Source organism: Strix aluco, chromosome 3 (assembly GCF_031877795.1).
Source record: "Strix aluco isolate bStrAlu1 chromosome 3, bStrAlu1.hap1, whole genome shotgun sequence".
Classification (NCBI taxonomy): Eukaryota; Metazoa; Chordata; class Aves; order Strigiformes; family Strigidae; genus Strix; species Strix aluco.
The window spans coordinates 105,859,705-105,882,641 of record NC_133933.1 but is presented as its reverse complement, the minus strand read 5'-3'; the positions used below and the strand labels follow the sequence as shown (position 1 = coordinate 105,882,641).

Sequence of the window (22,937 nt, the reverse complement as noted above, 5' to 3'; positions counted from 1 at the left end):
CTTCAAATACTTTAAGCTTTAATAACCTTGAGCTTAGACACACTGCTACTTTGGAGATGCTTCTTGCAGTTTAAATTAAGCTTTGTTTCTTAGTTTGCAATACTGGGCAAAAGGAGAATTTAAGCCTACTCAGTATTTACACAAGAGAGCACAAGCCAGGGAACAAGTGAGGCTGTGATTTCACCATTCTTAATACCAGACGTGCATTACCACATCCCTGAACAAGACAGACTTGTCCTGGGTCACACAGGGGTACACAGTCACACTGCAAAGGATAAATGGGCAAGCAGCCACAAGACATAGTGTGCTGATTTGGTCAGATTAATGTTTTTAATTTTGGCTTCATGCCAGCTACAGGAAAACAGACAATAACATACAGTGAGTATCTACATTAAATTCCATACAGCATTTGATCTACTTGTTAAATACTAGTGTTTGTTCATTACTTTTCCATCATAGTCAATGAGAACAAAGTTTCACAAATCTCTGCTCTTAAGAACAGTCCTTATTTGTGTTGACTTCACTTGAAGTTAATAAGAATGTTCATCTTGCTTGGGCAGGTAACATTGTCCTTATTTCCTTGTGACCTTGTAAGAACGGAGAAAACAAAAAGGTCATAGCAATCAAATGATCTCAAAATTTTATATTTTCAAAATAACAACTAATCAGCATTTCAACACTGCAAAATCATCACAAACAGATCTCTGAATAAATGTAAAACATTTCTATGATATTTTAAGTTCCTTTTAATGGCAGCCGTATTTTAGCTTTTACCAGTTCTGGTGTAAACCAAAGTATCTGCCTGAAGTGGGATAAAAGGTCACATCTTTCAAAACTCCTGAATTCCTGAAGAGTTAATTTGACAGTAGGAAAAAGGCTACACAGATAATGGGCAAAGCCTCAGTGACTGAATATAGTACCACCTGTTATCTGCTGACACTTACACACAGGCTCAAGAGTTGTTTACTCATTGATGGAGATCATTGGTTCTACTAATGAATTATGTTATTTGAAGCAGCCAGGCAGAAAGCTGGAATACCAGCACTGAACAACACAACCTGTTGGCAACACAAAATGCTTTTATAAGCCCATGCTTGGCAGTTGGAGATAAAATAAGCTTTCTGCCACCGCAGTAAGAATGCATCTATAGATCTGTACAGGCTTATTTTAACTAAATAAACCTGTGACACAGTGTATCTCAGAAACCAGACCCAAATCAGAAATTTAAAGTAGCTGACATAGAGAGGGAATCATTCACATGGAAATTAAATGCTCATCATTTTACTAAACCCCTGTCAAAAGGCTTGGATTGCAATAATGAGCCCAGATCTCCAGGGTTGAGAACAATCCACAGCACAGATGCAGCTCCAGTGGTTCTAAATATTTTTCCAAGTTCTGCCTTGTTTACAAATTGCCATTCTTGGGCAACATTATTAAGAACAGACCAATGATAGAGTCCAACAGCCTGGTGGTATTCCAGAAATTAACTCCAATTTCCAGCATGCCATATCTGTCAACATCCTGGACACAATTAATGTTTCCGACCCTGGCAAAGCATCAAGGTAGCTCTGATGGTTGTAAAAGACTCAATAGGGAGCAGTCACTAAAAACAAAATTCTTCAGGTATTTTAAACAAAATCCAAGAAATAACTCTGTAATAAGTAGTATGACATTTCCTTTTATTAATCCTTTCTACACTGGACACTGGACTAGACCTGGGACCAAGCTTAGCCAAATCCTTAGCAGTGGCAGAGAAAAAAACCCACCTTCCTATTGTGTAACAGCTCAGATATGATCATTAACATGTTAATAATATCACTGTTTCTTATCAGTCCTAAGAATGGGTTTACCTTCACGCTGAATAATAGCAATGATAAAAGCCATCTCATAGGACTCTACAGAGGAGTGCACTAAAGGCTGATTGCATATCATCACACAGGCTTAGCAACACATTATTTAGGAACATATAAAAGGAAGGATACCACAGGATATTTATGGAAAAAGTACCACTCCTAGCTTCCTTATGGATTGTCTTCCCTTCCCTTGTGCACATCTGCATGTAGGAGCACAGGGAGCTGGGGACAGGAACCAACCTTGCATGGCCTACATTAGGTCAAACAAACATAGCAGTTAACTTTAGGACACACAGAAGCTACTCTATTATTAGTCCAATTTAGGAGCATGGATCTTCAATTGAGATGTGGAAAGAGGTAAAGAAGAGCTTGGTTTAATCTTTCCCAAACATCATGCAATAGTGACAGCTTTTTGCACAAGGCAAACCAAGCTGTACTCCAAAAAAGTATGTAGTGATGGGTTCAGAGAAGAGCAATCCTTGAAAGCAGGCCAAAGTCCTTCCCACCGTTTTTCCTGAGGTGGTATGCTTCAGTATAGCTCCTCTCCTGGACAGCTGCCAACAGCACTATGCAGTCATTGGTGTTTTGGAGAAGGAACAAATAAAACGAGGATTATTTTATGTAGCAACATAATGTTGTGTTTCAAGGATAGAAAGAATTGTAGGAAAAGTTTATTTCAAAGATAGGCATGCTAAATAGCTATAAAAAATGATAGAAAATGCATGTAAGTGAAATAAAAATGAGAAAGAAAGTTACAAAATGCATGTTCATCCATCTAAAAGACCTTTAAAGATGTACATAAAGTATACAGAATGGTAAGACATAAGAATGGCAGACGGACTTAATACGGTTACTAGTGCAGGAAAGTACAGAATTCTAAGAAAAAGAAATGTAAGGAAAATAAAGGAAAGCAAAATTGTTAGCACCTGTAGGTGATAAATTTTTTTAAAGTACCATTGTAAGAAGACACAAGGTTTTATACAGAAACTCTTTCTCTTGAGAGGGAATGAAGAAGCTTATAACTGAGAGAAAATACTTTATCTCAAGCCTGCATTATTCATTCCTTTATTCAAGAGAGAAAAAGTTTCTCCTTGGTGGTGTTTTCAGTTACAAGAATACATTTCTATCACTTTTCTTTGTAGTAACATCTCTTCTGTGAATAAATCTGCTGAAGAGAAGATTGCTTCCAGGCAAATCATGAAAGCTGCAAAGGTATGAGTGTCTCTCATAGCAGTAAGGTGTTCACATCTCAAAATAATTGAGACTGTTCAGTTCTGTTTGAGTTCACATCTCAAAACAATTGAGACTGCTAACCTAATTAAGGATGTCTGACTCAATTTAAGGTTAGACTAGATGCAAGTTGGGACAGTAGTTATCAACAGATCATCTTCTTTCAGATCAGTTACTTTGGTTTCCATTAAAGGCCACAAAACCACTAAAATGTAGGCATTGTTATTAAGCTCCATACTAATTTATTTAGAAAGGATTCTCCATTTGCATGTGTATTTCCTTAGCAGGAATTTCCTGATACACTGCTTCAAGTTAAAAAAAGGATTGAGACATCTTCTTGGCTTTCTTCCCCTTTCATTAACAAATTTCCCATTCCTTAGTGTGACTACACTTTACTACTGTAAACACAGGTGCCAGAAAGTATCTTCTGGAAATCCTAAATTTTGGGCATTATTTCCTCAAAGGTTGGTAACTTAGTCATAATAAATGAAAAACTAATTTCATTAAAAGCTTTTGTTTATTTCCTTTAGTATCTATTGAGACTACTTTACTTAAGGACTAGTCTGTCTGTGATTATTCTGTCTGTCAGTCCATCTGGTGTCCTCATCCCCTCTCCATCTCTACAGTACTATTAGTTCATTGGCCAACTGCACACAAACCTGCAGGTAACATCTTATTAAATCGCTCTGAATCTCATGAAAATTCGTTTCTGGGGAGGGAAAAGGAACACGGATTAATGCTCTTCCTGAGCAAAATCCTCCCATGTGCTGTGTTACCCTACCTGAGCAGCCTGGCCAGTCTGTCAGAAGCATGTGCTGATCCTGCCCTGACAGTCTGCACAGTATGGTAGAAAGACTTAAAGCACAAGACCTTGAGAAAGGAGCTGAGGTTATTACATAAAATGGAGTCTTACATAGGATATATGTAAGGAGCCTTACATAGGACACATATCCACTGAAAAATAAGAGTTGTAAGAAGATTACTCTGAAGAGTCATTCATAAGAAAATAAGAGACCTTGGTTTTGATTCATGGAAAAAAGAGAATTTTCAAACATCATCTCAGGGTTAGTGTGCAGACTGCCTGAGGAGATCTATTATCTATCCTATGCACAGGTTCTGTTCTCATTGCTAATAGTTCCAACACCAAAAATAGAAGACTTAAGTATGGGACACCATGATTGAGTCAGTCATTCAAACAGTCATGTGATTCTGAAGTCTTCCTTAGAGGTCTCATAAACAACTCTGGGTACAGACATTGCTGACCAGCATCTCCCCTAGAAAGACCCTAATTTCAGTTGCTTCCAACTTTGCAAATGTTAACTGGTTTGCTGGAATCTCATACCTTAGATATCTCTCTTGTTGATAATGTTTTACCTTCCCGTCTCTGTTCTTGCACTCACCAGTGCCCAGTGGAGAAAGATGTCTCCCTGTGCTTCACCACGGTGCAGTAGCTCTGAGGAGGCTGCAACTAAAGGATGAAACCAAACTCACATATCAGCTGGCCAGCTGGTAGGTCAAGTAGAAAGAGCTGTGAGTAGGAGCGCATGGGATCTTTCAGAATGCCAATGGGAAGGAATTGGTGTTAGAGCCAGAAGGAATGGGCAGGAGCAATGAAAGAGGGAGAAGGTGGAGGGGGCACAGGGGCTGGACTTGGTTGCTCCACATGACTGGAGCAAGAAGCCACTAAGCATTAGTGGAAAACTGAGACCAGAAACAGAATAAGGCATACTGAGAGAAGATAAATTTGACAGGACTCTGATCGCCTGTAATGGTAGAGAGGGGCATGAGTTCTGGGACTGGTGGAAAACTGGGAGGCAGGACTACAGACACACCACTTGGACAAAACAGGACCAATGGCGTGGCATCAGTCATGATTAGGGAAAGCAGGCACAGATATTTCTATGGGCAGCCTACTCTGTTAGCGGAGTGAGACAAGTGAGCTTGCTCCAAAACAACGCAACTATTGCCATTAAGTTACTGCGTGTGAGCTAATTCATCCATCTGAAAATTGGGGCTTGTTACTAGAGGTGTGTCACCATGCTGATATAAAGATAGCACTTATCTGATAGCACAGGATCTGTGCTTGTATTTCCTAATATGTACAGCATCATGTGGTCATTTCAGCTCAAGTGGCAGTAGTTTAGCATCTCTATAATCCACTCCATATAAATGTGTGCCCAAAACTATCAGAGCACACTCCCTTCCAAAGCCTAGAACAGAACTGAAGCACTGTTTTCCTCTTCTGGCAAGGCATATTTGTGACACTCAGTGTACCTCATCTCTCAGATACAGAGCTATAAATTAATTTGCTAAACATCCAATCTTGGTCTCTCCAGGCTGAAACACAGCTACAATACTGTTCTTAAAGTCAATCACCTTCAAGTTGATTAAAACTGTGCTTTGAAGACAAAAAGTGTGATAAAAGTATTATGTGCTTTGAAAATGAAGCATCAGATATCTCATGTCGGGCACCCAAAATTAGGGGATGCTTTTGACAATTCTGACTTTGATCTTTGTGTGTCTCAATTTTCAGTTATAAAACAAGGATAATAGTGGCACTTAATTTTGTTGGGAACCATAGATTAGCTAATTTTATGAAGCACTTATATGCTATGGTGAGAGCACAGCACAATCATCCATGAAGATATTAGATAATTTTACATTTTGTGCAGGATCTGCCTGATGGATGTTGAGTAAGATTTGATACCAAATATTAAAGGAAGAAGAAATATGGAATAACTATCCCTTTACTGAATAAGGCAGGATTTCCCAAAGAGGAAAAAACAATACCTATACAATCATGTAATTAAAAGCTGTCTGATAATGTGTATACATGAAAAGGGCAGGATGAAATTTGCACAGGAAGCCTTTATTTTTACATTCTTCACGTTTTAAGCACCTGAATCTGAAATTCTCATCAGTGTTTTGGTATGGTTTCTCCCTGTAGGTGACTATTTTAATTACATAAAGAGTTTATTGCATAAACTAGTGAAGCAGCTAAAAAGTTTGAAAGTTCTGGTTTTCATACACAAAGTCATACAATTATTTTGATTGTCCTTTTTATCTTTACCATGAATTTCTGATTCCTTTGTAAGTATTTTTATATTATGATAAAATAATTCATTGTTTTCATTATTATTACTGAAATCTTATCAGGAAGTTTAGCAGTTCATTAAATTACATAATGCATTAAGTAGGTGGAATCAATTAAGTTAATGGAAAAATAGACTTCTGACATTTTATTAAAATAACACCTTTCATTCAAACAAGATCCAACTGATATCAACAAGTTGTAAATGAGATTTGTTGCTCAATACAATGCCTTTATGAATTTATGTACACAACAGTCCAAGTTTCTGCCTAAGGGTAAAGTGAGTCTCCAAGAGAAGGAATTTTTTGTAGGTCATTCCAAGAAGTTTAAAATTATTTAGGACAGAAAATAATAATCATTGCATGCTTAGCAATTTGCATTTCAGGTGCCAAGCATGTCTCTTCAGTCTTAAATTTTCTAGTAAAAACATACCAGTTTTTTGTTGGTTTGGGGTTTTTTGTTTTTTAAATCCCTCAACTCTTCCTGGGAAAAATCCTACAAAACCAAGCAGTATAAAATGTAAACAACTTTCCTTCTGAGGGAACAGAGTGAACTGTATCTGCTGTTTCATATACCATTGGCAAGGCGTAGACAAAACTTGGTGGGGTATGGATAAAATGGCAAAGGATAAGAAATAAGATCTGTATTGATTGGAATATTGTTTTCACTGTATTTAAGAGTATTTAATGCAGACTGTAGTACACATGCATTCAGACTTAAATATGTTTACTAGCACTAAATGTCATTTAATATCACAGAAATTCCGTTACAATTAGGGTACAATATCTGAAATGTAAAGCTGCCCAGTGTAAATAAATACACAAAAATATTGACCTTAATTCACTACAATCTTTCCTGCAATACAGTCTTTGTTTCTCCTCTTAATAACTAATGTTAATTTGAAGAACTATATTCCAAGTATGAACACCAGGATATGCTGGACAAATGCATTCATTTAGTTCTATGAATAAATTAATTTCTTTTTCTTATGAAATAAACCATCATTGTCTTTTTTTTCCCTTCCTTTTCAATACATGTGCTGTGTGCCTCACTTTTGTGTTAAATTTGCTGATCCGAGTATTTTAAGCTCCACCCTGAATATTTTAAGCTCTGTGTGGATTATTTATATTTTCAGCTGTATTTCCATTTACTATGGTGCCAGTAATTCATTGGAGTAATCTACTCAGTTCCACTGTGACAGCTCTCCATAAAGTTGCCAGTTGCTCCTACACATTTCTCAGCATTCTGGTTAATGCATGTCCAGAATGTACTTGCTAACAAAATAGATTTCAGTAGCTGTTATGAATTATAACATTGAATTAGAACTTTAATTTTACACTACACAATTAAAACCTGTATGAATGTCTTTCTGCCCTATCTTCATATTTCCAGTCTCAAAGGCCAAGATCACCCTTCCAGCCAGGCCCTTTCAGAAATCTCTCAAGGCTTCTTCTAGGGATAGTGTGACTCCTATGTGTCAGTTGACAACATGATCTCCACTGTGCTATTTTCTATCTGGCAATGGAGTAAGAAGAATTTAGTCAAACACATAGTCCTCAAGCACTTCTTACCATAAATATTGATGTTTGTTGTACCTGGCTTTCTGCAATACCCAGTCTGAAATTAAATTAAATCAAAACTTATAGACAAGGTACAGTCCTATGTGCATTTTTGCATTTTTTTTTCAGGAATAGCAAGTTTTATTGGGAAACTGAACAAAGACAAGGAAAAGAGCAAAATTCTGACAGTGAAAACTACATTACTAGGAAGGTATGTTACAACAGTATGCATGTGCGCACTCAGGTAAGGGGATAAGGGAGATTACACAGGAGGCTATTAAGTCATTTGCCTATAAAATAGCCCTCAAGGAACACTTTTGTTCTTATCACATCTGCAATTACTTGTATTGATATTTCTCACTCATCCTTTTGTCTCTCATCCTGTGTTACTTTTGACATAGGGAGTAGTTTCCCAAATTCAGACCATGATTCATTATGATCCTCCTTCACAAAAAAACCTATTTCTGCCATGAAAAATATAACAATTAAATGCCTAGTGTTAGTGCCAATTTGGAGGTTATTGATCAAAATCTCAGTGTTGTTTACTTGTCTTCCAACTCTATTCTTTTAATGCATCCTACTACTAAGATATGCATAATAACAACAGGACATAACTTTGTATTGGTTGTTCTTCCTGTGGGTGTGGATGTGTTGCATGCTGGTTCATGATGTAGAAGGTCACCAGCACTGCACGTTTCTGAGGTCACCGGAAATCTTCCTTACTCACTGCAGTCTATGCACGAGTCTTCCCTGATGTGCTCTGCTCATGTCTCCACTGAGATTTGTGCTGTTTATTAAGGGTCTGAAGTAAAGCTGATTGAAGGAAATTAAAATTGGAACATTTTCATTCATTTCACTGCAAATCACAGTAATGAAAACTGAAATATAGCCGAAAGGACTAGAGCCAACAGAGGACCTAAGTACCTAAAAACCTTTTGATCTGAGCATCATGTGGGATGCAAGAGGAGCAATTCAAAGCTTCTGGATGTTGATCAGGCTTATGAGTTAGGTGTGAAGATGCCCAGAGGGGCCAAGATCCATCTATACACAGGCACAGAGTGACAGGCACCCTGGAGCTTTAAAATGGAAAAGTAAGACCCTGTGGAGTCAGTTTAAATAACAGTTGAGAAAGGCTTATTTGATGAGCAACTTTCAACACAGGTGCCTGAGGTCCTGTGTTAGTCATAAAAGTCCCTTGTTAGAGTTGAAATCATTTTGGCTACTTCATTCAGAAGTTGCCTAGGCTTTGATAAAAAATGAAAGGATAGCAGTTACTTCATTTGGAGAAGGTTTTTATGCTGCCTTACCTTTTTATGATAGTCTGCCTCATTCTAGCTTGCCATACATTTATAGTTCAGCATGACTGAACTTTAGATATTTTCTAGCTCAAAACACTTTTTTTTTTTTTCTGTGTAAATGATTCCATTTAATTCTTGGCAAGGGCAACTGCCAATTTCCATGTTCATAACCCAGCCATTTTCCTTAGCCTATGCATTTTTCATCCTGAGTTGAACTGCCCTTACTAATTTACTAATTAAGTACAAGTCAGATTAGGATTGCCACTTAACATTAATGTATTTGTTTGATCAAAATGAATTGCAAGCATATGATGTCTCATAATTGGTAAATGTAAGATGATAGCTCAAATCCACCTCTAGGCCTTTATCATACAGGTTAACAGTTTTCCATTTCAGACAGCTGAAGGGAATGTGGAGAATCCACAAACGTTTGAATTTATGAGTATGTTTTGCCCAAGACACTGTTTGGGAACTTGACTATTTCAGATTAACCATCAAATACCGTAGAAGACTCAGTGTTGAATTATTTCAAGGTCTGATGCACAAAACAATCTCTTGCAGCCATATCAATGTTATTTATTGATAAAGTACAGAAACTTTTCAGATTTTTTTTTGTAAACATTTGACATAAAATTTCTCTCTCACATGAGATGCTATAATAATAACCAGTAAAATCTCACTGTATTTGTTTTGCTTGACTTGCAGTTTTATAAGCGATAATCATGTATACTCCATCCATAAGAAATCCACATAGCATCACGAAATTATGGTTTCAGATCTAAGATTCTGTTTAAAAATAATACGTATTTCTGGGCTTCAGGACTTCAAGACAGACCTTAAGGACATTAACAGCTAACTGAAGACTCCAGTGTTGGGAGTGAATGATCTCCACTACTCTTGCTGTTTTAACTCCAAAGCCAATTTAAGTATCAGAGAAATTAGCCATTCCATTGCTGATAATATTAGTAAACACAATCAGGTAACAACAATATTTCATAATCTCACTATTTCTCAGCTGCTTCTCTTACGAACTGGCAAACTCCTCAGTTTCCTAGAGGTAACTTCTACAGTGCTCTTATGTGCTGATAATATAAAACACTTAAACTTGTAAAACCAAAATTTTTATTATCACCAGGTAATTCCAGTTAAAGACTGGGGACTATAATCTAACACACAACAGAGAAGCATAAAGGAAAATTGCCTTTTAGTGAAACTCTGGTGAGAACTTTACCATTCTAGGGATGGAGTAAACTCTGTCAGAATTACAGCTGTTACAGGAAGGAGAATAAGTATAGAAACACAGTATTATGAAAAAATTAGGTTAAAGAGGGTTTCTGAAAGTCATCTGGTCCAACCTCCTGTTTCAAGCTAGTCCAAATGAAAAATTAAAAGGGGATGGCCAAGGCCTTGTCCAGTCATGCTTTGAAAATCTCCATGGAGGTGGATCCCACAGGCTGTCCGGGAAGCACATCCCAGGGCTTAATTAGAATTTCCCTTGCTACAACTTGTGATTGTTGCATCTTGTTGTCTCATTGTCACGGAGAGCACTGCCTAAGTGTCATCACAATGTATCGCCTTCCTCCCACAACCTCACAGCAAGAGTTTTCAAAAACATATTGAAACAAGTGACTCTGTAGTTTCTTTACTTGGGACTTCAGTTATGTTTGGGTTTTCAGCACACTTTATCTGTCATCCCCACCAACTCATATATGCCTCTGAAAGAGCTGGCAGCTGAAGATGGGAGACTACAAACTTGTCCAAATATTTTGGTCTAACCACTTACCATCAGAGACGTGATGCTGAATTAGACAGACCTAGTATAGCTACTCCTGTATTTGTATGTTCTTTCTCTTCTGTACTTGAAACACCTCTAATTCAACTCAGAGCAACTGTTCACAATTTGTACTTGAAGTTTGCTGTGTTTGTTTCAGACTTGGAGAAGCTTCAGTGTCCATAAGCTTGTCTACTTTTCACAATATTAGTTGATTTGATTAAAGACATTACCTCTACTTAAAAATCTGTATCACTGATATCCTTAGTTTATCATGGTCCCAGTAATACTACTTCTACATTAATTCTGAAGACAGCTTGATAAATGCAGAGTAAATGATGCTTGTTTCATTAATTGTACGTATAAGTTAACAACTTCACACTGATTGTAAAGCACCAAATTAATGGGAAAGCATTTGCCGAGCTCATCTGTGAACTCCAGCATTTGTTTTGTATCATTCAGTCAATAAACAGTCCCTAATCACAGGCCATTTGTGTTTTCTGGACAGGTATGTGGACAGTTACTAAAATCTTGTCTTTGAGGATGGAATATTTATGGCACTTGTTTACTGCTTATACCACTGATAACTTCCTTGGCTACAACTTCTGAATCTATGCAGAAAAGAATAAGCCTGACATTTCTAGTAGCTGCATTCAGTCTTACAATGTTGTTGACACTTCGGAACATTAACGTAACTTTCTATGCTGTTGAGACTTTTATGTGATTTTATTATCTGATATAGGCTGCTCTATTCCCTGGTTTATTTTTCCCTTCTACTTTTGCCAGTATTACTCTTGAGACCTCCAAAAAGCATTGTGAAACCTTTGATCCTTCACAAATTTTAGAGTCAGGAAAAGGTTACAAGAAAGATGGGCTTGGGTTTGCAAAGCTCATTGGGACCACAAGCACCCAAGCAAACACTAGGGTAACACTGAAGACTCCAAGCATCCACTGTAACCAGCACTGGGAAGAAAACTAGCTTCAGGCACCTTCTGGGATTGGAAGGAGACAAAGACCTTTCATCCTTGTGCCAACCTCACCTCCAAGAATAGAGGTGAACACTAGGCCAAAAGCGGGTCCTTGTAAGGGCCAACACAGGCCTGTCAAAGTGGTTATAGCTTTGAAAACAAACCATGTGCAAATCGAGCAACAAATTGTTCCCTCTAGCCTTATTTAATTTTTCTCTTTCTATGCATTTATTTACAGGACTCGCCTTTTTTCTCAGTCAGAAGCAACCTAGGAGCTGTGAATTCTCCTTTTGACTAGAAGATCATTATGGCTATGTAGTGAGAGTCTACATGAACCCAGTGCACTTGTTTCAAGTTCCTGGCTATGGCCTAATTCAGGATTTGGATCTGCAGTTCATTAAAACATTAAGATCAAAGAACAGCAGACAGCTTGCCATTGTGTAAGGGAATTATTCTCCCTTTCTATGGGGAGCTCAACACTCATGGAACCTGTACTGAGGAGAAACAGCTTAAATGGGAAGAGATATTTTCCATTACTAATGTATCAACAGCAAACTGGACTTTGATGTACTCAAAACCTTGGTTCAACTGTTGTAGCCCAGATCTAAGGCCAGCTTTTACTAATTTGATTCTTACTTATACACCATGTGAAGTTGTATATAATAGTTTCTATAATATTAAAAATTTATAGTATAAAAAATTCTCTGTAGGTTTACCTTTTACTAAATTAGTATAAAATTTTCTTTATTGATCTCTGTATTATTCCAAAGTATGTCTGGCCTCAAGAGGCAAGCATATCCATCCCTAATCTCTAAAGCCTTAAGACCTGAATCTGGATCACAATATATATGGTTAAGATTTTGTCATCCAAACTCCAGAAGTGCATCAGCCCTTGGGAGGATGTGATGAGGACAGGCTAAGCCCAGTAAGGAAGATATTCCAGAACGTTTAGTCTCCTGGGAAAGTCAGCAGGTAGAGAGCAAGATATGAGAAATTTCTAACCAACTGGAAAAGTGGATTTTTTTTTTTTTTGCCTTATTTTCTGGTCAATTTTGTATTACTGCCTGCTTGTAGTAGTAATAGTACAATGAGTACTATTCCCAAAGTAAGGCAAAGGTGGATGTTAAAGAAGGTCAAGTGAGAAAAGAAAAAATAATGACAAGAGTCAGCCTGAAGTATGTATTTAGAAGTTATGACAACCACATGGATACCATCTGGGCAAAAAGATTTCTAAGATTGAGCCTGAATCACAAGGACACATAAAATATCAGAAGACCTCAGAAAATATGAAGGTTTTGGTAAGCTTGAAGAAGATACCTAACTGTAACTAAAAAACTTGACAAGCCATGAAGAAAACAGAGAAACTGGGCTACCTGCTGCTAGCTGTGCAGCCATCCTTCCCCAGGGGCAGGGGTGGAACCATGTCTAAGGGAATACGCAGAGGTCTAGGAGCCTGCAAGATCAAGGGGAGCTACCTCTCTGACCCATAAAGAAGGAAGTTAATCTGAAGTAAGGAAACTGTACTCCTCCCCTTTTTTACTCATTGGCCTTAGCATGCTCTGCTAACAGCTGTATGAAGTCAGAGCAAATGTCTATGCAGCCCTGCATCTGCCCTGCAATGACTAGCAGCACATGTAGAAATGTGGCAAAGAGGAAGAGGAAAAAAGCACAGGTGTGGAGAATACTTTGTCATTCTCCATCAGTTTGGAACTTCTTGTCTCAGAGCCTCCTGAGCCAGAGGTGCTGTCTTCATACTAGAGCAGATCCAGAGGAGTTTTCTTCTCTGTATTCAGCCCTGTTTTACAGAGGAGGTACATGTTATGTGACAAACCACATAAAGAAGCCTCAGTCACCAACTCCATTCCCAACCTGAAGAGTCTCAGTCTGAGTGGTTCTTCCACAGATGGCAGCTGTTCTTCACCTTCAGTCATCCCTCTCACCTGGCTTTTTTACCCTCTCAGCTATATATATTGGGGGCAGAAAATAAAGACTGGTGGATTTTTATTTATTTAGTTGTGTCTCAAAAATAAGATGTTTTGCATAATTTTATTAATCTCTTACAATAAATTCCTTACAGGAAACCGTCAGATTCTCTTCACAATTGAACTTCCTGAAGTCATTTCAGTAGGTTTGCACAAGGCTTTGACACAGGATCTGACCTAGGACAAAAATCTACCATATAGTATATAGCATATATACCCAGGCCAACATATACGGGTTAGGAACCCTCTCTCAGTAAAAGATCTTGATTTTAGTTCTTTGTATTTCAACTACTGGCCATTTCCTGTGAGAAGCTGTGGGGGTAATTGGTAAACTACACAGTGTTTGGACATTGCCAAGTATTTCCATTATATCATTATGACTAAATTAATGTATCCCTGATTTAAGAATATGATATCAAATAGAGTAGGTTATGTTTATTTAATTCGAAAAAGCATGTACTGGGAGCAGGACACACGCTTTTCCATATTAATTTGTACTTTTCTGTGCAATTTTTCTCTCTGCTACTTTATGAAAGGTGAGGGTTTTGTAACAGTACTCATCAGGCTTTGTGTAAATCCAGTGCAGCTCCTTTTATATCCATACCTGCAATAGCATATTTCCTCCAATTTTAGGATTAGTGTGTAAAGTCTCTGTGTTTATGCTTTAGATGAGATACGGCCTTTGATTTGCAAATAGTATGAATCTTCAGGACTGTACTTCTTCATCTGTTTAAAATCTAATAAAGCTCAACTCATAGATATCATGAATTGTCTAAACATCTACTGCTTCAAAATCAATATCCCCTTTATTAAATCTAAATTAAATCTTAGTAAGCATGCAGTAGGAATATAAGTATCATTCATATAAATATTTATCCTTAATAATTATTCATATCATAAACTTACGGACTGGTGTCATTGTATAGGTGATAACAATCTTCTATCTTCTGCTTGCATTCAACTAGACCTGTACGTGGCAAAATGATCTGTCAATACAAAAAAAAATGTCTCAGAACTGACAACTGGAAACTGATGGAAGTCACAGAGATGATCATCCATCAGCATCATCATTTGAGTATCCAGCTCATTTAAGACAACCTTAATTCTAATTCTTTCTGATTACATTCTCAAGATGGGGGTATCAAACATATGGAGTTGATTCTTTTTTCCCAGGAACAAACTATGTCTAAAATAAAAACTTTTTTTGTAGTTTTGAGGCTTCATGAATCAGTGGGATTCCAGTAAAACGATTCCAATCAATAGGATTCTTCACTGGTCTTGCCCAACGTTACCCTTCCAATGGCAAAAGGAAAGGCTGTTAAGGCAAACGAGACCCTGGCCAGTTTCCGCAGTCCATTCCCCTCAAACTGCTGCAGCTCCACAACTCTAGGAGAAGGATGCTGAAGGGCATATCCCTGCCTCATCCTTTTAGAATCCAGTTTTATACCTATTGTTTAAGAATTTGTCTTACCGCTTATTGAGCTTGCTCATACCATCTGCCTCCACTGCCTCCTGTGGCTGCATGACCCAGAAGTTTACTACCTGTAGAGTAAAAATGTTCTTTATTTTAACAGTTGACTGTGGATAGATGGTTTCCAAAACAAGGTATCCAAGCTAGGTTTTATGAAATGTCTGGTCTGGTATAGCTTCAGCTGATAAACTCAGGCAGCCCCCAACTGCATGGAAGAATGTCCAACAGCATTTGCCATCCCCTTTTTCTATCTTCTATGCAAGGGCTTTCTCAGCATTTAAAAAGATCTGTTTAAGTTTTCTTCATTTCTTCTCATCGCTCTGTTTACCCATTAATTTTAAAGTTGGCACAATGTACTGGCTATTTAGAGAGCGCATTGTTCTCCTTAGCAACAACAGCAATAATAATGCCTTATTATTGCTGATATTATTGTTGCTGTTTTACACTGTATTGTTCATTTGTATTGCATGTGTGCGTGCGTGTTGCTTAAGATCTCAGTATTAGATTGGTTTCCCACTGAGCTGGGCACTGGAAAGTCACAGAAAAAAACTTTTTCTTGTACAGATACTAATGTAGCAAAAAAACCTAGGTCCTTTTTTCATCCAGATTTCCTTATTTAGAAAGCTATTACTGGTCCCATTACAGCTTTTTGTTTATGCTAAGCTGGTACTCAACCACTGACTTCTCTAAAAGAAAGACCCAGTAAGCCTTGTAATTTTTATGCAATAAAAGTCCAACCAATTCAGTCAAGGTCAGAAGCGCTTTTGTGATCATCCATCTACCTTCCTACCCTTTCAAAAATAATTTTAGAAAATAGATCTGCCCTTTTGAAAATTTACATGGCCCCACCTCTTTATGGACAAGTTTCCACAGAAACATTTTCCTTCCTGACCACACATTTTCATAGGATAAAAAGTGCTGTGTACTAAATAACTATAAATACTTTAAAGTTTGTTGTTTTTTACAGCAGTCTTTCCCCTTTATTTTTCATCAAAACCAGGGAAATTCTTTTTTGGGTGTGAGAAGTGTCTAATCATTTCATCCAGGTGATCCTATGTCTGTAAAGGGTAGTCCATGAGTATATTGACACCGACTACTTCCTCTCGTGCATTCCATTACCTGAATTAACTGTACAGAAAGTCCTTCCCTGGTGGCCACCAAACTTACATATTTATATACATATTTTGTTGTATAGATATTGCAGATCTTAGTTGTTTTTTTTTTTCCTCAGAACCATCATCAGAAAGTCATGGTAGAACCACGCTTAGCTTCGGAAGCACGATATACCCTGCTCTTACTATCGGGCAGTAAATGTTAGAAAAAAAGTTTGTGCTTAAAGCCAGACAGGATGAATTATTGATGATAAAGGGTAATTGTCAGGGTTCACAGAATCACAGAATCATAGAATCATGTAGGTTGGAAAGGACCTTGAAGATCATCTAGTCCAACCGTTAACCTAGCACTGACAGATCCCAACTACACCATATCCCTCAGCGCTATGTCAGCCCGTCTCTTGAACACCTCCAGGGATGGGGACTCCACCACCTCCCTGGGCAGCCCATTCCAACGCCTATCAACCCGTTCTGTAAAGAAATGCTCTCTGCAACCTCCTTTCAGGTAGTTGTAGAGGGCAATAAGGTCTCCCCTCAGCCTCCGCTTCTCCAGACTAAACAACCCCAGTCCCCTCAGCTGTTCCTCATACGACATGTGCTCCAGACCCTTCACCAGATTCGTTGCCCTTTTCTGGACACGCTCGAGTAATTCAATGTCCTTTTTGTAGTGAGGGGCCCAAAACTGAACACAGTAATCGAGGTGCAGCCTCACCAGTGCCTCACTGGTTACACCGCATTGTCTTAAATGGCTCATGAAAAAGCTGCCTGCAGTTATGCATCACAGGGTGTGATATGGATGAAGCCTATAAAAAGTTTTCTATCTATTGCCATTAATTTGACAAAGAAAACTCGGTGTGCTTCAGCCTCAGTGTGCTTCAGGCATGCACAGGTGTGACGTGCTGATCTGTTGGCAGTTGCGTGATCCTGCTAAACAGATGACCGCGTTCTGGCAGCTCCTGTCAGCGAGGGCTCTCAGACGTCTCCCACGGCGGGATGGCCACGTTGGCGTGTCCAGCCTGCGGCAGGCGAGGAGGGGGACCCTGGCTGCAGGGGGGGCCGGCCGGCACCGCAGCTGGGGTTGGGGGCTCTGTCTTCAGGTCCATTTCTCTAACCGCTGACATCACGAGCAAAAAAAAGAGCATTTTAACGCAGTTGAGCTAGTTGGAAAGGGGGCTCATCCACATAACCTAATTTAAAGGCCTCAAACGGGTTTCGCTCCCTTGCCCTGACTTGCCCCCCCGGAGTTAAGCTGGAAACCGTGACTGGAGGCTGACGGGTTTATTTTTTTTCTTCAAGCCAAAGTTTGGCGAGTTTTCTCTCCCACGCACCCGCACACCCCGCTTCCAGGGGCCCCCCGCGGGGCTGCCGATGTGCGCGGCTCGGCCGGGCGCCCGCGGCTGCCGTCCCGCCCGGCGGGCAGGGCAGGGCAGGGCAGGGCGGGCCGGGCCGGGCCGGGGATGCGGGGGGGCCCCGCCGCGCCCCTGGGAAGGCGCTGCCCTTCGCCCCGCGCGAGGGCTGGGCTTCCCCAGTTCAGACAAGTCCTTGCCCCGCTCCCGCGGCGGCGGGTTTGGTGCGACACCGTCCTGACATGTTGTAACTGGTTTCCACACCCACCGCGCCTGAGAGCGACGGGAAGTACCTGCGATGCGCCCTGCGCCGCCGTGACTCGCCAACGCCGCGATCGCAGCAGCCGGCTCCAGCCGCCCCGCCGCTCCGGAGGCGACACCCCACCGCGGGGCGCCGGCGCGGTAAGTGGGTCTCCCGCCGCCTCCCCCGGGCCGGGCAGGGGCAGGGGCAGGCTCTGCCCTCGCCGGCCCCGCGCTGCGGGCGGACGGGCGGCGGGGAGGCCCCCTCCCCTCCCCGCCCCGCCCCACCAACGGCCCGCTCGGTGCGGAGCCGCGGGGCGTTTGAAACGGGGGCGCGAGGATCGCGAAATGGAGGCGGCGGCGGTGGCGGCGGCGGCTCCGGCCGCGGCACCGGAGGGGGCCGGCGGGGGGGAAGGCGGCGGGCGAAGGGCCGGGCGGGAGCGGCGGCGGCCGGCGGGGACGGGCTCCCACGCCGCGCTCCCTCGCGGGGCCGCGATGCGCGATCTGCCCCCCCCCTCCCCGCGCGTCCGAGGTCTCGCGGGGGCGCGGGGCGTTGCGGCCCCGCTGGTGCCGGGGGTGACACGCGTGCCGTGTCCTCCAGGCTGAGGCGTGTCCGAGCACGTGGCGGGGCCGGCGGAGGGCGGGTTGCCTCCGTTTTGCCTGAGAAGTTAACTTTCTGAAAGAAGAAAAGAAAAGAAAAGAAAAAAGAAAAGAAAAGAAAAAAGAAAAGAAAAGAAAAGAGAAAAGAGAAAAGAGAAAAGAAAAGAAAAGAAAAGAAAAGAAAAGAAAAGAAAAGAAAGCAGCAATGCTTGTGGTGGTTGTTTTTCGCTTGAATTTGATGCCCTTTGCATCCACGGAAAATGCTATAATTTCATTAATAATGAAATAATTGCCTGTCACTGCTTAATGTAGGTAATTATTATTTATTCTTGATACAATTCCTTAATACAAAGGTTGGTAGAAGGCAGCTGTCATAAAACGCCTGTTTATTCTGGTAAAGGCTGATCACACCAGGCCCTTAAGCGGTGGGGAGACTCCTTAGCAGAGCGGTGGGTCAGAGATGCTCAGGTGAATGCCCCAAAAACCATACCTGAGAGAGGGGCCTGTGACAAGATGTGCCTGTGGTTTAAATTTCCTTTAACTGAGGTGTCAAGGTTGAAACTTTATGCAGAAATGGTCAAAGCAATCACATTTCCTTTGGAAAAGAGGTAAGAACATCCTGAGGAGAGCACCATGGCCAGGGCCTTGCCACGAACCAACTGTAGGAGCCTGAGGTTAGAGCTGCTCTATGAAGTTGCTGAATAGGAAATTTCTCAAATCCTGAAATATTAGTAAGGCAGGGAAGTTGCTTGTCTTTAGCTCTAGCCTGGAGGACTGCGCTCCTGGAACCACCACAGAAGGCTGCATCATTTTCTTCAGTGGGCATTTGTCATCTGCTGGTTTTCTGGAAGCTGGGATACTCTCTGTATCTTTCTGCAAAAGGGCACATTTACTTTTCTTTCAAAGAAAAAGCTCTCTTCTTGCTAGGTTCCTGATAATGGCACTGGAAAGGTCCTAGCATGTTGTTACTAGAAGGACAATTTAATTCAATTTAAGCCCATTAATGGCACTGAGTAAAGAAATTTTAAGTAATTGATCCTTGTGTCCGAGCAGAGAAGATGACTGATACACTGGGATGGGATTAACAGCCAACATTATTTCTCAGAGGATGAACAACAGCTTTTCTGGTGATGGTAAAATTTGTAATTATGTACCTGAAGTCTGATAAAGCTCTGGAAACCTCCAGAGATGGGCCTCATTCTTCATAGCCTTGTTAACAGAATTGTTGACCTGAGGAGGATCTTTAAAGAGTCAGGCTGATTATCCAGAGATCATTATACACAGTTGAAGAAGACACCAAAAAGTTTATTTTAGAATTTTGTCTAAACCTATGCCTCTCTATCCAAAATTTCATAGGTTTCATAAGTACATTTCCTACAAAATAACTTTTATCTTCTAAGGAGGAAAATACCCTGTGTAAAGACATCTAGAGCGTTTGTCAAATATACCTGAAGCCATCATTTTAATTTGGGAGTTTTCTTTTGTTTCTTCTCATGAATGTACGCATGCCGATGTCCTTAATTCCAAAAAACAGAATTAGAATTTTTTCATTTGTCTCGTCTATTCTGTGATTTATTTCCATGCTGACAGATTTTACATTTACTTTCTTAAATAAATGTGCACTGCTTTAAGCTTCTTTTATAAACAGCACTTGTAAATCAGAGATCAACATCAAAGATGTTCACTGTAAAATAATTATCCTTGTTTGAAAGACACTGCACTAGATGTCTCACCTTTCCAAGATTATAGCATATTTATACTCTGCTTTCAGTATAAGTCTGAGCATAAGTTACTGCATTTGACCTATGCCACAATTAATTAATTAATTGTTTTCAGTGAAATGTCAAACAATATACTATTACAAAAAACAAAAGAACCAAACAGAACAAAAAACCCACGAGCCAGCACACACATGCAATCATTTTTCACCTTTTATTTGTTCATAACATTCAGTATTTTATACTGCACTTTACATATTATGTATAGTCCTTTTCACTTACATTATTTTCAAAGGAAAGAGTGAGAAGAGGAAAAAAGGGGTTTAGACAGGCTTTTGAAATAAACATTTGTGTCTTTCTCAACTGTATATATGAAATCAGTGACAAAATTCCTATCTTAGAAGTATATCCATTCCAAAGTAATGAGAATTTTAGAAATATCTTTAGTCTTAAATGTTGTAAGACTGAATGTTTTACTACACTGTTTAGAGTAACTTGTCCTGGAGGGCCCTACAAGAGGGGTGTATTAGATTCTCAGTAAAGTCACATGTATTAGTCTTCAGACTCTTCAGGACAACTCAGCTGAGTAACTCTTCATTTTGTACTCTTGGTAGTTTTTCATTCTTCATCTAAAATGTCTTGAAAACCTGTTCAGGATGATTTACTTTCAAGGGACACTGATGTGAAAGTTTTAATTTTACAACGTTTTAGGAGTTTGACCTTTGAATCAGTCTGTCTTGTCTGTATCGTGTGCTCGGTTCCCAGTGGCCTTACACCACAGGCTGTATCTGCATCTGGGCAAAGTGAAATGGTATCACTCCTATTTTATAACGTTTTATTTCTATCTATGAGAGCAGTGTAGAAAGAAGCCTTGAATATCCTCACAGGAATATGTGTAATTCTCAACCGGGGGAGAACAGTCAGATCCCTTTTGCTTGCTGCTTTCCAGTTCACCACAAAGAGCTACTCTGGAAGCAGCCAGAAACACTCCTTTCCCCTAGGCTCGAAAGCAATCCTATCTGGGAAGATCTACCCTGCTACTTGGCTGAGAGACAGGATTCAAATGGAATTATTTCATATGACATGCTGATGCCAGGCTCAAGATCTGGATTTTTCTTCCTTGTCTTTTTTTAACCTCAGACTTCCCAAGTTCGTCAGAAATCTTGGTTTAATTGAACATTTAATGGACTTCGGAGTATCAGTATTGTATGGAGTTTTTGTTTTTTATTCCTTTAGGTTAATGTAGCTAATTTAGGTTTCCTTTCAAGAATATTTAAACTGTTCTCAGGAGACAGTGGAAGCCAAATGCACTGTTTGCAAAAATATCTGAAAGATCTTGATGTGAAGAGAGAATTGTGTTACTTTTATATGCCAGTAAATGAAATCAGAACTCCATACGACTATTTCTTGCTATTATAGTGCTATTAATTAGGCTTGTAGGGAAACTCAGTGTTAACTTTCAAGCTATATTTTGTATATGCTTTTTGTAACTATTCTGCCTTCCTTGGATGTCCTTCCTACTTCTGCTTTCTCTTAAGCTTCATGCCCTAGCCCTGAAAGATGAAACAGTGCTATCATGTATAATCTTTCTATTTTACGTGGCCCTGCTCGTGCCACTCTCATGAAAATCCCCCCCACCTTTTTCTTTTTTTTTTTTTAATTTTTGTGGCTTACCTGCCCAGTGCAGAAATTCATTGCAGTTTAGGTTTTAGGCGAACAGTAGAGTTGCTGGAGTCCTGTAGGGTTGCACAAACGTGAAGAAAGAAACGTTGGCCATTTATCCTCTTTCTACCTTAAATCCCAGATTGTCACAGCAGGATCCAACCCTCTCAGCTCTTGTTAAATGAAATAAAAAGATGGCAAGAATGAATCTATAAATCATCATCAGTAAACAACTTATTATTAATGTTTTGGAAAAAAAAAAAAAAAGGTAAGATTAAAGCAGCCGCTCCTTTTGGCAGAAGGAATGAGCAGGGTGGAAACTAGACATCAGATTGCTGATTCAGAGTTAGATCCCAGATGTGGGAGGAGAAATCTTTCTGGAGTTCCTCATAACTCACTGAAATGAGGTAGGCTGGTCCTGCTTGGGAGCAACAAATGGATTAGATCAGCATGTGAGAACAGATAGATAAGGAGAAGGACCTGAATGACTGTGGTTTCAAAGAAGCCAGAGAAAAGGCATGCATTGCAGAGAAAGAGTAATGCATCAAAAAGTAGGAAGTATAATTGGTTTCTGAAGTGTTTCTCTGAACACGACTCCGTCAGTTGTTACAAAGAAAGTTTTGAAACACAACCTACGGTAGCGTATTGGAACATGCATTGGGTATGTATGGGTGTTACTGGTACAGATCTTCACTGTATTATAAGCTCTGCTCTAGCTTTTAATATAAGAACTTAATCAAATCACTTAATTATCTATTTAGTTTTGCCTTATGTAGAAGCAGCTCTTTATCTAGCTCTTTAGTATTCATTTGGCAATATTATTCCCTGAGCCTTTTCAAAACATTTTTAAATTCTTGGAAGGTGCTAGAAAAACTTAGAGCAACATTACCAGAAAAGTATTTTGAATAACATCTGTGTGCATGTCATAGGTCTCTACAAATATTCTGATCATTTTCTTACTCTTCTCTCTTTACAGATACATTTCATCAGCTCATGAATGGAAGTTTAAGAGTCTTTATACAAAATATATGTGAGA

The 22,937-nt window shown here is 39.8% G+C and overlaps 1 long non-coding RNA gene across 1 annotated transcript; it reads right to left on the bottom strand.

The window, feature by feature from the left end:
* Nucleotides 1-308: 308 nt before the first annotated feature.
* LOC141921859 (uncharacterized) lies at nucleotides 309-14,722 on the bottom strand. Its single transcript, XR_012622801.1, has 2 exons — nucleotides 14,659-14,722; nucleotides 309-587 (listed from the first exon to the last, which is right to left on the bottom strand). It is a non-coding gene; the product is annotated as an uncharacterized LOC141921859 (long non-coding RNA).
* Between the last annotated feature and the right edge of the window lie 8,215 nt (nucleotides 14,723-22,937).